The 19,417-nt window shown below is 37.5% G+C and overlaps 1 long non-coding RNA gene across 5 annotated transcripts in view; it reads left to right on the top strand.

Moving 5' to 3' along the window:
- The window catches only part of LOC135178212 (uncharacterized), a 72,734-nt gene that overhangs the window by 31,666 nt on the left and 21,651 nt on the right, over positions 1-19,417 (top strand). Inside the window, exon 1 of one of the 5 annotated variants that reach the window (XR_010303431.1) lies at positions 3,743-4,122. The exons of 3 other annotated variants lie outside the window; for them this stretch is intronic. This is a non-coding gene — a long non-coding RNA (uncharacterized LOC135178212). Of the gene's footprint in view, positions 1-3,742; positions 4,123-9,884; positions 10,062-19,417 lie in introns of those variants that run through there. One more of the 5 variants, XR_010303432.1, reaches the window with a different exon arrangement.

Below are 19,417 nucleotides of genomic sequence, written 5' to 3'. Positions count from 1 at the left end.
GAAATGGTAAAGCATTATCTACCTCATGTATTTGGATATGCAGGTAACGTTGTTAGGAACAAATAAACAGGTTTATTTGTTTCTCTTAAATTTCATAGAGAATTAATTCATTTTGTATCTGTTTAAATTGATACATTTTCTCTTTGTTTAGTGCTGATGCAATACATATATTTCCTGTGCATAATGTAACACAAATACTACTTTTGAAAGTGGAGTTAGTTTGTTTCCCCTTTTTATTTGCCATGCTTTTCCTCTGTCATTTGCAGTAAAATGAGAGCAATAGGTTCTTATTAGTGCAAAATTAGTCTCTAATGCAGGGAAGATTTCACAGAATACTTTTAGAATGTTGAGACATTCATGATGGCCAAAGCTTTCAATCTGCAGTACATCCATTTTAAATCTTCTTGTAGGATTTTGAATGAATGCAACCTTTAAGGCAATAGCTCTCTAAAACTACAGAATATTGACTTATAAAAGTATAATATACCAGTAAATATACTTTTTTTTTTTTAAATAAACCAGAATGTAAACAAACACTTGAGGTGATTAATGTTATTGTAAGTGATATAAATTAGCACAGGACTGATGCAAGCAGTGAAAACAACAAAATTCATTTATTGTCCTTAAGTACAAACATCCCATTGCTGTTTGGGGCATTCATCTTATTCAGCTTCTTTAAGGTCTTTGTGTATCTATTTAAAATTTCAGCTGGATTTGTATCAGGTCTCTGCTTTATTGCAAAAATAAAATAAATGCAATGAGGCTGAATATATCTTGCCAATTATTTATGTCTTGAATTTCTGCTAGGATCAAAATCCCAGAGATTTTTCTTTTTTTCAGCCATTGCTATTTGAATAGCAAACCTTAAGAAACTATGGCATGCATGCAATTAAATTCCAAATCACTCAACAGTGTCTCATGGAAATAGTAATATGTATTAGACCAGACTAAATGATCAAAGCTATTTAGGTGACTGTTGTAACACAAGTATTTTAAGTAAAAAATATTTAAATTAGGTTTATACTTAGGCACAAATATGAATAATATAATCTTAATAAAGTGCATTTTTTATGTTTTTACAGTTAATTGAGGAACATTACACACATTCCATTAAAAGTGAATTGAATTTTTGTTGTTTTTCTGGTGGGCTGGATATGGATTGAGCTGTTTTCTGCCTGTGGAATTTTGTACGTGTAGGCTTTTAGGACAAAGTCAGATTCTGTATAAGATATTTTGTATCAGTAAACTTGTTGATAAATAATACAGATGTTTCCAATAAGTGGTCCTGTCATAGGCAAATGCCTGAAGTCTGCACAGGCCAAGTTGATTCAGCAGGCCAAGTTGATTCAGTTGCTTCAGCACAGTAGTGAATTAGAACAAACTTCCCTACTCATAATAATAAATAAGAGTGGATTCCAGCTGGTTTTGGAAGAAATTATATCAATGTTAGTTTTCATTATAGTCTTCATGTGACTTGAATGCTAAACAACTTTATGCAGAATGTCAAATGAAGGGAGAAGTGTATCAGATTTTTTGGTACTAGAAGATGCATCTGTAGTGCTTATCCTGGCAAGAACAATTATTTGTGTTTAGTTTAGCATGGCCTCAAGTGTTTGTTTTCCATCAAAACTTGAACTGCAGCAAGTCTCAGGAAAAAAAAAATTAAAGCTGCTTGCAAGTAAATGTTGACAGTAATATATAAGGGTTTAATATAAACTTGTATTTTTTTGTGTACTCCCATCATATATTTCAGGTTATGACCTTAAGAATGAAGTATAGAAGAAAAAGGCAATTTTAATAGGTCTTCTCTGCTTGTTTCTGCTTTATATTCATATACATATTAATATCTCAGATCATTACCACTTTGTCTGCAGAACTTGCTAGTCATATTATTAACAATAACAAATGTCTCAACATGTGTTTAATTAAAGTAGAGCTGTATTGAAGATGCAAAGGCCCATAATTTCTTATTTATCTCGATTTTTCTTTTTGAGTTTTGGCACCTTAATTTGTAAATGATAGATTTATCCTCCACAAGAATCTGTTCTGAAAAGCGTTTTGCCTTGAAACAATGCATTCCTGAAAATGGCTTGAATTTGCCTTTCTTGGCTTTACATTCAGGGAATTCTTTATATTGAGAAAGAGGAAAGAAAAGTGTGTATTTCACTAGCTAATCTAAGCTATGACAAATCAAACACTGGGAAAAGATTATTTTGTTCCAAGACTTATGAAAGGTTTGGGGGACCCAGAGCAAATATTGCTGTTGGAGTTAGTAACAAAAATTACTCATTTTAGCAGGATGATCAATTTTTATTTTTTTTGCAGGAGCATTCTCTTGAAAGGAAAGGAAATTGAGCTAGACTAATTGCAGTGAAAAATGTTTGTCTACCTTCTGCATACCGCCGTTCTTAAGCAGGGTTTTGTTTATTACCTGTACAACACCTGGAGAATTTTGTAGGACTTCCTGAATTAATGGTGGCTTTAAGGGTCACTCATTTTGTAGATCTATCTAACCATGTTTCTCAGCCCAGAATTGCAGAGACATTAGTAGAAGAAACAAGGAAGAAAGGATGGCCATATAAATCTGATTAGGTTATACAGTGGTTAGTGTAACAATGCAGGAGATTCTGGTTTGTTTCTTCCTTCTGTCTAGGTATTATTTAAGGTTCACCTTCTAGTCTCAAGGCTGTTGTGCTATTTTGAATTCATAGGAGCTTAAGTTTCTGAATCATTGTTGAACATATTCTCTTTCATGAGACTAATGTAAGATAACCCCCTTTGGCCCCAGTGAATGCCTTTCTCACATCAAACTAGATCTGTTTACACTCGTTGCTCTTGAACTTGAAGCGCTGAGCATTGCTGTGCCTGGGCAGACTAGCTGGTACAGCATCTCTATGGTTGTATTAATGTAATCCCCATTGCCTGGAAGGAAGGTTAGCTGGTGTAGTGGAAATGGTATGCAACTGTTACAACAGGGCTGCTGGTTAGCCTGTGGGGAGTGGGGTTCTAAAATGCTTGCTGCTTGTGAGACCAGACCTAGTTTGACCCTCATTGCAAGGCACTATTTTATTCCCTGAAACCTAACCTGAGCTTCAGACCTTGGGAAAGGGAAAAATTATTAAGCTGCTAGAGTTGAACAACTTCTCTTTATTTCGTATGGAATCCAAGTGCCCAGCAGAAATAGGGTATTAGTGGAAACTTTATATGCTTTAAAACCTCATAGGAATTTCAGAATTACGAGTTCATTTTTAATTATAATACTATTTATTATTTATATTTGTTACTAATTTAATCCTTTTTGACAATGTTGCTTCCTCTCAAGGCTAAAGGAAGTACTCTCTTTTACAAGGGTGTCTATTTTACTAAATACGAAATTCAAAGCCTACCATAGGTATTCATATATGACAAGGTCACTTTGAATACCTTGTTGTGACTCTTATTACAGACATAGTTTGAAGTCGAGTGCATTATTAGCTTAATGCATTGAAAGAAAAAAAAAAAACAAGGGTGGAGGTGTCTTTATTTCATAGTTTCACTGTCTTTAAACTTAACAAAATCTCATTCAACTGTCGGAAAGTTCAATGTCTTTCACTTTCCATACAATGAAATGTTGTATGTATGTATAAAACACAGCGTCCTGGAGTCCTGCATACCCCCAACCCCCTCTCCCTCTGCGGTTCGGAGGGCAGCGACAGGCAGGGACAGACCTGCTCCCCTGCCCTGCAGGTGCGAAGCAGGGAGCGAAGGGCCCTTCCGGCACGAGGGCTGCCCGCGCAGTGCCCGCGCTGCGCTCGCGCTGGGGACTGGCTGTGCTCTTCGTGCCTGGGCAGTGCTAACTCAGCTCTGTGTCTAGGAAGGGTATAAATAGTGGGGTACTTCCCGCCTTGGGGTGCCTGCCTTAGAGTTCTCCCCCCCACCTGGATAGATTCTGCAAGAAAGAGTCCCCCGGCGCTCCGAAGGACAAGCTCCTGAGGGACAGGGCCGTCTCTGCTTTGGACTGCTTCCGCCCTAAGCACCCTTTCTGCAGGCTCGATAGGCCTTAACGAGCCTCTGATGGCCTCTGAAAGGAGCGAGGGGACAAGCATCTGGACTGCCCTTCTTTTCAGCCAGCCTGGCTCACCGGTGAGTAACCTGGGATCAGCCTTATTAAAAATGGGGGACGCATGTTTAATAGATTAGCCTTTTTCAACTTCTGACTTCCAAAATAGTCAAATCTACCTATGGTATCCTTGTAGATCTTCTCAATCAACTGAATCTGCTAATTAAAAACCAAATTAATTTCTGTATATAGTTTTGGGGGTGGGGTTTTGGGAAAGTAAAATAACTCTATTTTTCTATATATTCTTGTCTCGGACGCATTAATTCCCTGCCTCCACAACACACAGATTTGCCTACATCCCTTTTCATCAGCCTTTCTCCTCAGGCGGGCATGCTTGATAAAGATTTAGGCTTTCAGAAAAAAATGAATAACCTGGTTAAAAGAAACTGTTTAGAACACTGTGGCATGTGCTATTAAAAAGAGAGAGAGAGAAATAGTAAACAATAAGTATCCATTTTACTTTGAAATCAGTGGTTGATTTTTTCCCCCCTTCTTTTCCTGACTTTCCTGACTGTGCAGGTCCCACAGCCATGTCTCATTACATGTACTTAACTTTTGGATTAAAATGAATCTTATTCTTTGGATAGTGCAGTAATCTGCATGATATAGCATGTAGCTGAACTGACCTTCGAATAGTTCCAAAGGACCAGGGGTCTGTCTGTGGCTTAAGGATATTTAGAAAACTTTACAGAAGACAGTAAAGAAGAAAGATTCTAATTCATCAGTTGAACAACTACTTTGATGCTAGATTTGGTTCTTTAAACAATCATTTAGCCTGACGTGAGCGAAAAAATGAGCTTATCAGAAGCTTAGAGAATCATTGTTCCTACTCCTTCTAATGCCAGTATTAGCTCTTCCTTTTCTTTGTTTTTTAATACTGCAAGTGCCTTTTCTTGCAAGGTCAAATTATGTCATTCAAACTTATTTATTTCTATTATTTCTTTTCCTCTATTTTAAGAAAACAGTATTTTCTTATTTCTTTCCTTTTTTGGTTATTTCTACTGGATGGTTAATTGAAGTGATACTGAAGGGCATACTAAGACAGATTTTTATCAGTAATTGTTGAAATTTTTATAGATAAACTACAATAATAAGGGAAAGTTTAGAAACCCTAAGATGAGACAGAAGCTATTAGCTTGGGAGACTATGCAAATGAGGTTATGTAATAGTACTAAGGAAATTATTTGGATTTGCAAACTGACAAAAGACAGAGAAATGGATTTTCAAGCAAAAAGCTAGCACTGACTGATATTTTTTGAGATAAGAGTACCAATAATTTGGAAATCTGGTAATTTGTTTGGCTGTGTAGCATGTTAACAACTGTAACTCTAGATGCTCAAGCTCGATCCATCTGCAAATGGCTTTTGATATTCATCACACACTTCAACTATTCATCTTCTGAGTAGGAAGAAGGATAGAGGAGGAAATAATTGTAAAATCTGCTCTTTTGGCCTGAGAAGATGACATACAGAAAGGGAGTTCTTCACAAATGAACTGTATCCCCACTGCAGCCTTGTTCAGGGAATCGAGAACATGGGGTAGGAGATTACAGGATGAGGTAATATTCATTGTGTGTTTCCAATTACCATGACTTTTTGGCCTTAATGAGACATAGATCCTCAATAGTTAAGCTCGTATTTCTTTCCCTTTCTTCTGTCTTAGCTCCCAGAGCTGCTTATATCTGCTTGCCTGATTGCCCTGTGCTGTACAGTAGAGAGAAAGAGAGGGCAGAAAGAGCTTATAATACTGCCTGCATGTGTTATTACTACTGCATTGGAGTGTCTGCTTTGTTTTTTTTTTTAAACACAGATTTTGCTTTTGTTCACTTGCCATACAAGTGAGCAAATCCAGACTGGACTGATAGGTGCTTTCTGCAGAGCATGCTTATGTGGTTATTGTTACCAATTACAAAACTTTTGTAGTTCAGCATGTATATTATCCAGGGAGCCTTTGTATCTCTTAAGTAAGCGTTATTTCTAATAACATTTAGAAGTTTTTATGAATAATGAGCCTGAAGGCTGAACTAATTAAAAAAAATCTACAACAATATGGCAACTCTGTACAGATGTTTACTGGGGGGAGGTGGGGTGAGAGGGGATTGTGTGGGAGGCATCTGTCAGGGAAAGCAAAGATTTCCCATGAGAGCAAGATCAATTTAACTGCAACACAATGCTTTTCTGTAGAGAAAAATAGTGGATTAAGACTGCGTCAGTTAATGTGAAACATGCATAGAGAACGTTTGCGAACTTATGCACAACATCATTGTCAATGGGTAACATAGATAATGCAAGAAGCAATTGGAGTTCCCCATACCATCTTGCTTGGCATCTGCCTCTGCCAGTTGACCTGTTGTTTTGCTTTGTGGTGCCTTAATTTGCATTCATGTAAACACAGGAAGAAATAGGCTTGTGGCAAGGAAATTCAATGCAGCCATTATGTCATGACCAGCATTCTAAGAAGGTAGAAAAAAATAAAACCCCCCTGAAATTACTTTGGACAGTACTTCTCCCTCCGTGGTCTGAACAGGCAGGGGAAAGGCTTGAAACACCTGTTTCAGCTCCCCCCCCACCCTGCAGGTGTGAAGGCAGGGGGGGAGCAAAGGGTCCTTCCAGCACAAGGGGTGCCCCGTGCAGGTGCCTGCGCTGGGATCGGGCTGGGCACTGGCTGTGGTCTTCGTGCCTAGGAAGTGGTAAATTGACTCTTTGTCTAGGAAAGATATAAATATTAGGGTACTTCCCACCTTGGGGTGCCTGCCTTAGAGTTCTCCCCATCTGGAACGTTCCTGCAGAGAGTCCTCTGGCACTGTGAAGGACAAGCTCCCGAGGGACCTTCCCACCATAAGCACCCTTTGTGCAAGCTTAGCAGGCCTGACGAGCCTCAGATGCCTTTGGAAGGAGACAGAGCTGACTGCCCTCTCTCTCAGACAGCCGAACTCACCTGTGAGTAGTTTAACTTTTCTGATCAGCTGCATTAATTGTGGGGAAAGCTGTGTTTGTAACTTAGTCTTTTCCATTTACTGCTTTCTAAAATAGCCAAATTTATCTGTAGTACCCTTTGTTAAGGTATTCTCAATGAAGCGGAGTCTGCTAATTAAACTAAATTAATTTCTGTATATAGTTTTGGGGGCAGGGTTTCAGGAAAATGAAAATAATTCTATTTTTTGATAAAAATTCCGGACTTGGCCACATTAATTCCCTGCCTCCACAACACTCCACCACCTCCCTGGGCAGCCCATTCCAATGGCAAATCACTCTCTGTGAAGAACTTCCTCCTAACATCCAGCCTATACCTCCCCTGGCACAACTCGAGACTCTGTCCCCTTGTTCTATTGCTGATTGCCTGGGAGAAGAGACCCCCACCTGGCCACAACCTCCTTTCAGGTAGTTGTGACCATTAAAAAAATACATTTTAACCAGAATATACTTTATTTTTGCTGTAAATAAATGTGTAGAAATATAACTGATCACTAACCTATTTTTTATTATTATTCTCTCTCAATATGGTGCAAAAATGGGATACTGCAGTTATTTTTCCTATAAATTCTATTTCTAGAAATATATTTAGTGAATTTAAAACATAGAACTGCACTTCAGTGCTGAAATATCGTTAAAACAGATTTATTTAGTGGGAAGTAAAAGGCAGTGTAAATAATCTCAAGGAGGTAGACTCAAGAAATCCAAAAGCCTAAGGCAGTGCCTTAAGGTGAATGTCTCTGTGGGCCAGTAACAAATGAAGTCTACTGATACTTTGCTGAAAGCTGTCATTTCCATGACTCCATGAATTGTTGGGAGTTCTCTTTAAAGTTTTATGGTTATTCAGTACAATCAGGAGTTCATGCAAGTGCTCTGTCATCCAAAGGACGGAGTTAATGATTATAAATTTATATTTTGAAATATCTCCAGTACAACAGCTCTTGGAAACAGCACTTGTAGCACAGAGAGTAGAACAGGAAAAAAAAACAGCCTTCAAGAGGGACTTTAATATGTTAAAAATACAAACCAAGACTGGCTCATACTTGAAAGCCAGAAGTTTCTCAGTGTAATTCTCAGCTTTCTGTGCATTCTGACGGTGAGCCACCAAGTGACAGTGATTCACGTCACTTTCAAAACTGACTCATTCTTTGATGGATATTAAATTTGATGCATTTAGGCATGGATCTATCTTTAGACAAGGCTATAAAAATTTAACACTATTTTTCCACTGAATGTAGAGACCATGCATTGTTAAGAGACCATGCGTTGTCTAAGAATATGTGAAGTGTTACTCACAAAGGACTGACAACCCAAACAATGTACAAACATCATAACCTAAAAGCAGTTTTAACTGCCATACTGGAATATGCAGGCTCTATTTGGAGCATAGAATCATAGAATCAACCAAGTTGGAAGAGACCTCCAAGATCATCCAGTTCAACCTATCACTCAGCCCTATCCAGTCATCTAGACCATGGCACTAAATGCCTCATCCAGTGTTTTCTTGAACACCTCCAGAGAGGGTGATTCCACCACCTCCCTGGGCAGCATGTACTCAGACTTCCAGTTTAAACTCTCCAACTGCTTCAATTCTGGTTTAAACTGTGTTGTTCAGACTGTCTTTCTTAGTATAGGCTCTACCTAACCAGAAGGTTTGGTGGTGTGCCCAAGGGTCTTTTCCAACCTGGATGTTTCTGTGATTCTAACATGAGGTTATTTACCTTTTTCTTCTTCACTCAGTTATTCTTTAGCTCAGGACACACTGGGGAAATATGTATCTAGGTTCAGAATTGAAGACAATCTCAAGAAAATGCTGTGTTCTCTGATGCTCTGAATCTCTGATGCTTCTCACAGGCAATGTTCCAGCCAACAAGAGTAGAACTAACTGATATTACTAGTTGGTATTTCTAAGCATGTGTATGTGTGTGCATGTGGAAGGCTGGCTTCTGATTTCCTGAAAATTTTCCTATTCATAGAAAAATAGCTAAATAGAGAAGGAAACAACTACCCCTCAAAAAAAAAAAATCCACCATGTTTTCAATCTAGTTACATAATTAATTCTAAAATATAAGTAGCAGAATTGTGTACTTATGGCATCATTGGGGAGAAGCACAATGACATGCCTTGTTCTTTAGAATACAATTTGACAAAGCAAAGGGACTGTAGTTTGAGAATGTGCTGGTATGCGTGCATCTAGGTTACAGCAGTTTTGAAAACTATTCCTTTGTGAGCTACTTGACTTTCTGTTGTTGTTGTTATTACAAATTAATTGTGATCATGTAAATTTTTTTGTGAATAGTCTTAAGATCAAAACCACTCAGGAAGAACAAATATAAATAGTTTATGAGATGCTAAAGTAATGTGGAGGTATGCTCCTGTTCACTGGGAACTTAGTCTGGAAAAACATGTCTAACATGCTACACAGCAGCAGGTATCACATACTGCTCTTGCTGTGTTTCAGAAAGTATTTAAGTTTCAAGAGAATGCCATTTAACATGGACATTCTCAGAAGGTAGAAAAATACAACCCCCCCTGAAATTACTTTGGACAGTACTTCTCCCTCCGTGGTCTGAACAGGCAGGGGAAAGGCTTGAAACACCTGTTTCACCTCCCCCCCCCGCCCTGCAGGTGTGAAGGCAGGGGGGGAGCAAAGGGTCCTTCCAGCACAAGGGGTGCCCCATGCAGTGCCTGCGCTGGGATCGGGCTGGGCACTGGCTGTGATCTTCGTGCCTAGGAAGTGGTAAATTGACTCTTTGTCTAGGAAAGATATAAATATTAGGGTACTTCCCACCTTGGGGTGCCTGCCTTAGAGTTCTCCCCATCTGGAAAGTTCCTGCAGAGAGTCCTCTGGCACTGTGAAGGACAAGCTCCCGAGGGACCTTCCCACCATAAGCACCCTTTGTGCAAGTTTAGCAGGCCTGACGAGCCTCAGATGCCTTTGGAAGGAGACAGAGCTGACTGCCCTCTCTCTCAGACAGCCGAACTCACCTGTGAGTAGTTTAACTTTTCTGATCAGCTGCATTAATTGTGGGGAAAGCTGTGTTTGTAACTTAGTCTTTTCCATTTACTGCTTTCTAAAATAGCCAAATTTATCTGTAGTACCCTTTGTTAAGGTATTCTCAATGAAGCGGAGTCTGCTAATTAAACTAAGTTAATTTCTGTATATAGTTTTTGGGGGCAGGGTTTCAGGAAAATAGTTCTATTTTTATATATATTCCTGACTGGGCCATCATCCTGGGCTGGATCAGGAACAGTGTGGCCTGTACTCAACACTTGTCAGGCCACACCTTCAGTACTGTGTCCATTTCTGGGCCCCTCAATTTAAGAGAGATACTGAGATACTGGAATGTGTCCAGAGAAGGGTGACAAAGCTGGCGAGAGGCCTGGGATGCAACCCTATGAGGAGAGGCCAAGGAAGTTGGGGTTGTTTAGCCTGGAGGAGGCTCAGGGGTGACCTCATTGCTGTCTACAACTACCTGAAGGGAGGTTGTAGCCAGGTGGGAGTTGGTCTCTTCTTCCAGGCAACCAGCAACAGAATGAGGGGACAGAGTCTGAAGTTGTGCCAGGGGAGATATAGGCTGCATGTTAGGAGGAAGTTCTTCACAGAGAGAGTGATTTGCCACTGGCATGGGCTACGCAGGGAGGTGGTGGAGTTGCCGTCTCTGAAAGTGTTCAAGCAAAGCCTGGATGAGGCACTTAGTGCCATGGTCTTGTTGACTGGCTAGGGCTGGGTGCTAGGTTGGACTGGATGATCTTAGAGGTCTCTTCTAACCTGGTTGATTCTATGACTAAAACAAAGGCATTATTTACTCTAAGAAGCTCTGCTCACAGGAATAACTTTGCACGTGAATTCCCTGCCTTCACAACATACTGATTTTTCTTGGGTTAATATAGCCTACTCTTTGTTGTTCATAAGGTACTGCTTGTAGCTGTACTGCTGTTGGACTGGAGCTGGCTTCTGTCTAGCTCATATGGACTATTGCAGTTTAATTGTGGCTGCCTCTAAATACACAAAACCTTGGATTTTATTATAAAACTTAGTTTAGGAAAAAGGTACTGCTTTGAATTATTATCTTTCTTTTTCTTTTTACTCATCACAAAGATGCATCTAGAGTTCAAAAGGGTTTTTAGGAAATGTCTTAATTTCCTTCAACAACCATGCTACTTGTGTGGTGCTGTTCTGGGTGCAGAAAAAAGTATAGCTGCAGTTCAATTATTATACCATTCATTTAACTGACCTTCAAAATCTCTTGTATAGTACAGTACACTATTACCCAAGAACCATACCAATTGAAGGTATTATCAGATATATTCTATTATTCGCCATATCTCTAAAAATTAACCTTAGCCTAGATTTTCATGTTTGTCAAAAGGGTTAACACTAAGAATTTACTAAGCGTTTGCAGCATCACTGAGTGTTGTGAATGAATGCTCATCACTGTCACTTTTGAGGTGCAGAATAATCTTGTCTTCTACTGCAGTGGGTATATTCAAGGAGTGAAGTTTATTTCCTACATGTCATTATTTACAGGGAACTTTTTCTGCTGACATCAATTTATCTTGGCACTGCTCTGAGTCATTTAACTGTTTTAAAAGCCACTGCCATGGCCTATATGCCAGTGTTGAAGAAAATTGTTCACCTGGACATGTGCCAAAAAAAAACCCAAAACAACAAAACCAAACCTCTCTCAAGAAATAAAACCTCCCACAGTCTCAAGAATATGTGCACTTTAATGGGCTGTAACAGAGTATTCGGGGGTGTGTAGAAGAATCTCAGTTCTTAACCAATTTTTTTTTCTAAGTTGCTTGCATCTTTTGACTATTTCATACTAATTGAAAGAATCACAGAGAAAATAAGTTATCAGGAGCATGTGGGATGGTATAGAAAATGTGACTGTGCTATTGAGACTGGAAAGCTTGTGTTTAAACGGCTGCTTATATTGCGTTGCCTGACACAGATCTTGTCACCAGGGGCCAGAGCAGTACTGACCATGCAGAAAATGGCTGTGTTCTGCCAATTTACTTTGGGGATTTCATTTGTTAATTTTGACTTTGTATGTGAACTCCAACACAGTGTGGGAAGGAGTATTGTGTTTTATGGTAGGAAGTTTTATTAAAGATTCTAGACTGTAAATCCTTCAGTTGAGTTAGCATTAAAACCAAGTGTGATTAGATTACCCCAATTAAATATTTCATACTCTCTCACACTGAATATGGAAGTGCTTTCCTTAATTAAGCAATGACTATGGAAATGTTCTGTGGTTGAGGCATCACATATAATTGGGCCATTCATACTTTCTAAAACACACTGGAATTAATCAAACGTGCTCTGCTACCCTTGGGGATAGAGATGTCTGTTCAGTAATAGCCTATTTCCATAAGGTCTTTAATCTGTGTTAACAACTAACAGAACTGAAAACCAACCAATTCACTGATTCCATTTTGCAATAAACCATAGTCATAATGAAGAGCTCAAAGAAAAATGACATTATATTATACAATAAAGAGCCTCCCAGTGTTTAACTTCTGTAAACTAGTTTTTGTCAATGAATACAGTTAGGGAGAGAAGCACAAGTCAGCTGAGATGATATCAGTTGAGAAATTGTTCCTGTGCTAATGATCTGGCTGCAGTATATAGTACTGCCTGGTCCAAATAGGTAACTAAAAAATCAAGAACTCCCTGGCTCCACTTGTGATTGGATGGCAGCTAAGGAATGTAAACCAAGATAGGACCAAAGTGAATTTCAGCAGTGGAATAAGGATTAAAATATGGAGAACAAGGGGCATTATTTTAAGGTTATACAGGAAAAGCAGAGGAAAACAGGGAAAAAAACACAGACAAATGAGAACAACCCGTTGGAGGAGGGCAAACCAAGCAAAACCTTCTCCCACACAATTCCTGCATAACTGTGCAGGTGTACCATCTGTCAGTGTAATAAATTGAATATAGAAATTTTCTGATTAAGAGACTGTTAAAATCATGGCAATCTCATTTGGATGTATCTTGTTACATCAAATACCAAGGCAAATTCACTTATCTTCTCTGTTCCATAGGAAATTCTCCATTGCTAAACTGTTTACTGCTAGTGCACCATGTTCTCCATCAAATCAGTAACTTGGCTTCATCCTGTTATGTATAATTATTGATTTAGAGGAAAATATTAATCTAGATTATATATTAAATATTATGTTTGATCTTCACTGTAACAAATAGTTAGTGAAAAAGAGTTATGTAGCATCCCTGAATGGCTATTTTGAATGGGGAGGTAGGGAAGGACAAGAATGTGAGCGGTGTAAATGTCTCCCTTTCTTGATTTTTTTTTTTTTGTGTGTGATTATCTTAAGATAAAATACACTCAAACAACCTTAATTCTAAAATTGTCATGTCTCTGGATAGAATATAACACTAATCGCAGAGAATACATAAAACTTCTAGATTTCTTATGAATTAATTTAAATTACAAACCAAGGTTGTCTAACTAGAAACTTTCATTACAATATTTAACCTCTTGGCTACTACACTGCATGTTATCTTAGTACTCAACACTTTGATTTGCAGTTTTGGAAAATCTTGTCGTTATTTGGATTATTTTGTTGTTGTTGCAGTAAATTAACTATTTTTAAGGATTTCACTAAAATCATAGATCCTTGCTGCTTGTTTCTCTTACAACTGTGTTTATATTCATAATTCCTTACATGTAATTTACAAATTAAATGACAATACTAAATTAATCCTTAGCATCATTAAAAGTTTTTAATGGTAGTGTACTAAGTATGGATTTTTTCATGCAGTATACTCTTCAACAAGATTACAGAAGTTTATGTAGTCTCTAGAGTATTTTCATCTGTGAATCCTTCACATAAGTGGTATCTAAATATTATTTGAATATATGTATTATATGTATTCTTTTATTTATATATATATTATTATCTGAATATGCCTATTTTTAGTCTGGAAAAGAGAAGACTTAGAGGGGATGTGATAAATGTTTATAAATATCTGAGGGCCTGCTGGGGGTGGGGATGATAGGACAAGGAGCAATGGGTATAAGTTGCAGCAAAAGAGGTTCTGCCTCAACACAAGGGGGAACTTCTTTACTGTAAGGGTCACAGAGCACTGGAACAGGCTTCCCAGAGAGGTTGTGGGATCTTCTTCTCTGGAGACTTTCAAGGCCTGTCTGGACGTGTTCCTCTGTGATCTGTGTTAGATAATATTGTCCTGCTCTGGCAGGAGGGTTGGACTCTATGATTTCCTTGGGTCCCTTCCAGTTGCTAACATCCTGTGATCACTTGTGAAGATATGCTGTTTTATAAATGTTACTCATGTTTCACAAAATGTCCAAATAGCCATAAAACAACCAGAAGATTATTCAGAACTACATGCCTATCTGGATTCTATTTATTATCTTGGCATTTTATTTGCAGATAAACATTAATTTTAAGAAAAACTTTAAAGTAATTAACTTTAGGTGAAAAAAACCCAACAAAACCACCACCTCATAATCCTAGTAATCTGTTTACAATAGTGCCATAACTGAGAAGCAGAAGCAAGTATTTGAAATATGACAGATTGTTAGTATCTCAGACTAGCTTTGCCACTGTAGGGGGAAGGAGGGGGAAGAAGCAATGCCAAATGGAATTCTTAAAAGTCAGTTCTCGTAGATAATTGCCATGAAATTCTTTGGAATGATTAGGTACACCTAAGTATACCTGACAATCTAATTTGCAGTTTAAGATGTCTTGCACAAGAAAAGCTACATTCTGATAAATAGAATTGGAGGAAATCAAAATGCTATGTAAGCAAGCTAATGAGTCAACTGGAAATGTGAGAATCATAAAAAAAGATCAAGTTGTCAAGACCAGTATGAATTGCTGAGATTTTGTAAAGTGAACATGCACTCAAAAGAATAAAGTACAAGCTTAGCTTAAAATGATACATTTTCAAACTTCAGAATCATAGTTTGGGTTGGAAGGGATTTTTAAAGGTCACTTAGTCCGACACCCCTGAAGTGAACAGAGACATTTTCAACTAGATCAGACTGCCCAGAGCCTCATTCAACCTGACCTTGAATATTTCCATCTTTTGATTTAAAAACATTACCCCTTGTCCTGTCACAACAGGCTCTGCTGACAAAATCGTCCTGTCTTTCTTATAGGCCTCCTTTAAGTATTAAAAGACTTGAATGAGGTTTCCACAGAGTCTTTTCTTTTCTGGGCTGAGCAACATCAGCTCTCTCTTTCCTCATAGAAGACGTGTTCCAGCCCTTTTATAATTTATGAAATATTCCTCTGGACCCAGTTCAACACATCCATGCCTTTCCTTTTTCATAGGACAGGAGGAAACCACTTCAGTTTGCACTAGAAAAGCTTTAGGCTGGTTATAAGGAAAATTTTCTTTACCTAAACAGTTGTAGAGCATGGAAACGGGCTTCCCAGAAAAGCGGCAGAGCCACCATCCCTGGAGATATATGTATAGTTACAGTGCTGGGAAACATGGCTTTGTGGTGACTTTCAGTACTAGGTTAACAGTTGTACTTGATGATAAAGATCTTTTCCAAGCAAACCTTTTCTTTGATTCCTGTGCTGAGTACTCCTGAGATGGAAAAAGTACTCCATATGGGGTCTAACTGGAGTACAACAGAGAAGCAGAATCCCATCCCTTAACCTGTTTCTTTTGATGCCGCCCAGGATATATGTCAAAGTCTTTTTAGAAGTTCAGACAGATGACATCCTTAGCTCTTCTAAAATAAAAGTCAATGCAACAGAATAACACAGTGGAATAAAAATTAATGCAATACATGCAAGTATCCTCTTTTGAAGCTTCCTTTTGGATTCACTTCTACTGCTTTGTACCCTCCTCCTCAGCATTCCAGATATATGGTAAGCTCTAGCAGTCCGAGAAAGGAATTCAGTGAGTTTCCCATACAGAAGAGCATGATTCTGATGGGCAAGAAAGAAGATGAGAAAGTGGTAGGAGTCCCTTTTTCAGAGAGAAATACATATAGAAATGGTGTGCCTATAAGGGAAAGGGAAACATATGTGTCCCCAACCAGGGGCTTCACAAGATACTTAATCCTGTAGCCCTCTCTTGCAACTTAGTTTTTAAAAGTTGTTGTGGAATGGTGAAAACCTGCAGATCTCTGAAAACATGACGTTTTCTTGTAAAACTTTTTGATTATTTCGTTTCAAAAGAGCTCCATCGCTCTTTATGCTGTTTGAAAATGTCTTATCATGGTCAAATATTGGAGGATTTTTGGCTTTCCAATACTTTTGTTAGCATGCCTTAAGAAATAACATTTTGCTCTTAGAGACTTTCATCTTACTGTTTAATTAGAATAAACCTAAAAGGTGACTTAAATTAGTACTTTTTTATTAGAGGGAAGTGTTACATGCTGCAGAGGCAGTCTCCTAAATCTTAGGTATAAATTAGGCATATAGATTAAGAGTGAGTTACTGGGGAAAAAAACAACAAAATCAAATGAAGATTTTTTCTATCTGTTGTTAATGAGAGTAGATGACTCTGGCTTTTCAAAGATGTATTTCAAACAAACAAAAGTTATTGGAATGAATGGTAAGATAGCTGGTGGAAAATCGATATTCTGAGTCACACAAAAAGTGAGGCTAGCTTCAGTGTTCTTACCAGTGCTATGAATAATGTATATTAGTATCAGGAAGTTTTTGCTTATAGCTTGCATACATTTTCCTTTTCATAATCACATTTCATTGTGTTACAGCTGAACTACTTTTGTTGTATTGAGCAGTATTTCTCTTGCTATCAGAAGTGGTAGAACTTATCTTTCTTTCTCAGTCAAAAATATTTCTCATTGGAAAGATGCTGTTTTGTAATTTGAGGATATTTTGAAGTTAAAAAAAAAAGAAATCTAAAAATTTTAGTAAGCAAAGGTTTTGGATATTGGTACTATTTGTGAAATAAACCTGACTGATTTTGATTGTTCTTTTTCTTCTTCTCTCTCTCTTTTTTTTTTTTTTTAGTTGTGAACAATAATTTTAAGTTCTGTTCTAATTTTATGCTGTACTCTGAATGCTGGACATCAAGTGTAGTATGATTCTATGACATCATATCTGCTGCAATCTTGGAATATTCATATATGTTATTACTGAAATACAAATCAATGTTGTAATCTGATCATATCTTGCAGTGAAATCCTAACTCCCCAAACTAAGAAAAGATCTAGAATCACAGTTTTTATTTCTTAATGGAATTTTCCTACCCATCTGATTCCAAAGAAAAACTTGAAACTGCACCCTGAGCTGGTGGAGCCTGTGCATTTTCTTTCTCTGATGTATTTTGAAATATTAGAATTTTTTTCTAACCCTTGTCACAGGGAATTAGAGACATCTGAATGTTCATTCTGACCTTAAGAGATTAATTTTAGGATTTCCAACTCTCTCCACTGATGAAGGAAGAATTTATGCCCTTAGTTCATAGCATCAATAAATCCTTAGTTTATACAGGCCAAGAGGTTCAGGTAAATCTGAGACAATTAAGATTTTCACTCTTCCTGTTGCAGACATAAGGACCAGAAATTGAATTTCCAGGGCTGCCTGACAATCTATATGTAAGCCTCATTTAGAAGGATAAATACAAGAACTATAATTAGTCACTATTTCAGCTTCAGTTAGTTTTCAAATATGTTTCATAAATAATCCAATTATAATATCCAATGATCAATCACAGGCTCTTGTCATATGCAGTACTGAGTGTATTGCCTGCCCTGTTAATAATCTGTGTCACAAATAACAACAAGAATTAGTCAATGTTCAAAATGGTTAATGTGCAATAGACTGTAAAAGAAGAAACTCATAGGTGGTTTCAAGTACACAAACAATTTTGACTGCTGTTTGCTTTTGGAATCTATGTGACATATGAATTTACTAAGATGTTATATGTCACTGTAGGTCGATCAGGCACTGGATGTGCATTTGACTATGCATTCACGAATTTACTTTGCTGTTACCCAGAACTGAGCAGTAAATAGGAAAAATAATGTTCACTTTCACCATTTATTGAAATGATTTACCATCTCTCCTTTTAATCATCATAGCTCCTAAATTTGTAGCCATGGAAGTACATACTTGGTTCCTGTACTTATGTCTGATTCTACAGACTTAAAAATCTGCTTTTGATTAGCTTTTTGGAGTAATTATGATGTGATAGTGCAAAAGACTGAGTTAGGAGATGACATAAAAGAGCTGATGTAGTACTAGATGACTGTTTGTAACTGAATTTGCTCAGGCTGTTGATTAAAGTTCAGCAAAAACATCATGATATTTAGAGCTGCTGCTATCTGCTAATTGTATTTGGTTTGAATGGTTAAGACAGCTGTTAAAATACGTTAGCATTAATCTTTTGAACCACAGATCAGGTTATCAAAATAAGGTTTACCTTACCTATAGAAGTAAAGAGCATCTGCTGATCTTTTTTCTTGCTTGGTTTTGAGGGGTTTTGGTTGTTTTTTTTTTTTTTTTGTAGCCAAGTGTGAATTCTCTAAATTAAGCCATGTATTTCAAAGTAGAAAATTTCTGTCTGTGGTGTACTGAAGAAAAAAGAATAATTTGCATCAAAGAAAATTCAGATAAAGAAATAGAACAACTAAACAAATAATAAATTAAACCTTACCAAGCATAGAAATTATTTTGATTTGAGACTGAAGAGTACCATTTCCATTTATTTAGAACAAGTACTTTGAATATAGTTACTAAGAAGCAATCTTCTTTTCAACTGAACATACATGATTCTTTTCTGTAAACATCCAGTCTTTTAAAATACAATGTGCTGTTTAGAACATTGATACACAAAGAGAGATACATCTTCTACACCTTCCTCACTGTAATGGGGGTAAAACCCTATCTCTTCTCTCAAAACCATCCTAGTTAGCAAGTTATATCTGAAAGAGTAGCAAAGCAAGGTGCTTAGACTTCATTGCTTTGCTTTCATTTCATATTATAATAATCACATCATTGTGAGACTATCAGGAAAATAATGCCATGAAAATAAGGTTCTTATGACTCTAATGAGAGAATGTCAGAAGAAATACTCCTGTAAACCTGATGATGATGATGTCTGAGGAGTAATAAGTCTGGGGTTTCTGACAGGATATTATCATCTGACCTTCTCTTACTCTTAGGTTTGATGGAGAGAGTGGTTATCAGGAACATTTTGTTTAAAAGATTGTTGGGTTTTTTTTTTCAAACATGATTTAGTGAAACCAATTGAGAAACTTCAGATGACCTTATTTGACCTTCCAACATCTAGTCCAGATTAAGCTAAATTTAGACTGAAGAAACTCCTTCCCTAAGGATGTATATGCAGCTTGGTTTTTTT

This window comes from Pogoniulus pusillus, chromosome 9 (genome assembly GCF_015220805.1).
Source record: "Pogoniulus pusillus isolate bPogPus1 chromosome 9, bPogPus1.pri, whole genome shotgun sequence".
Lineage (NCBI taxonomy): Eukaryota > Metazoa > Chordata > Aves > Piciformes > Lybiidae > Pogoniulus > Pogoniulus pusillus.
This window is presented reverse-complemented; position numbering and strand designations above follow the sequence as displayed.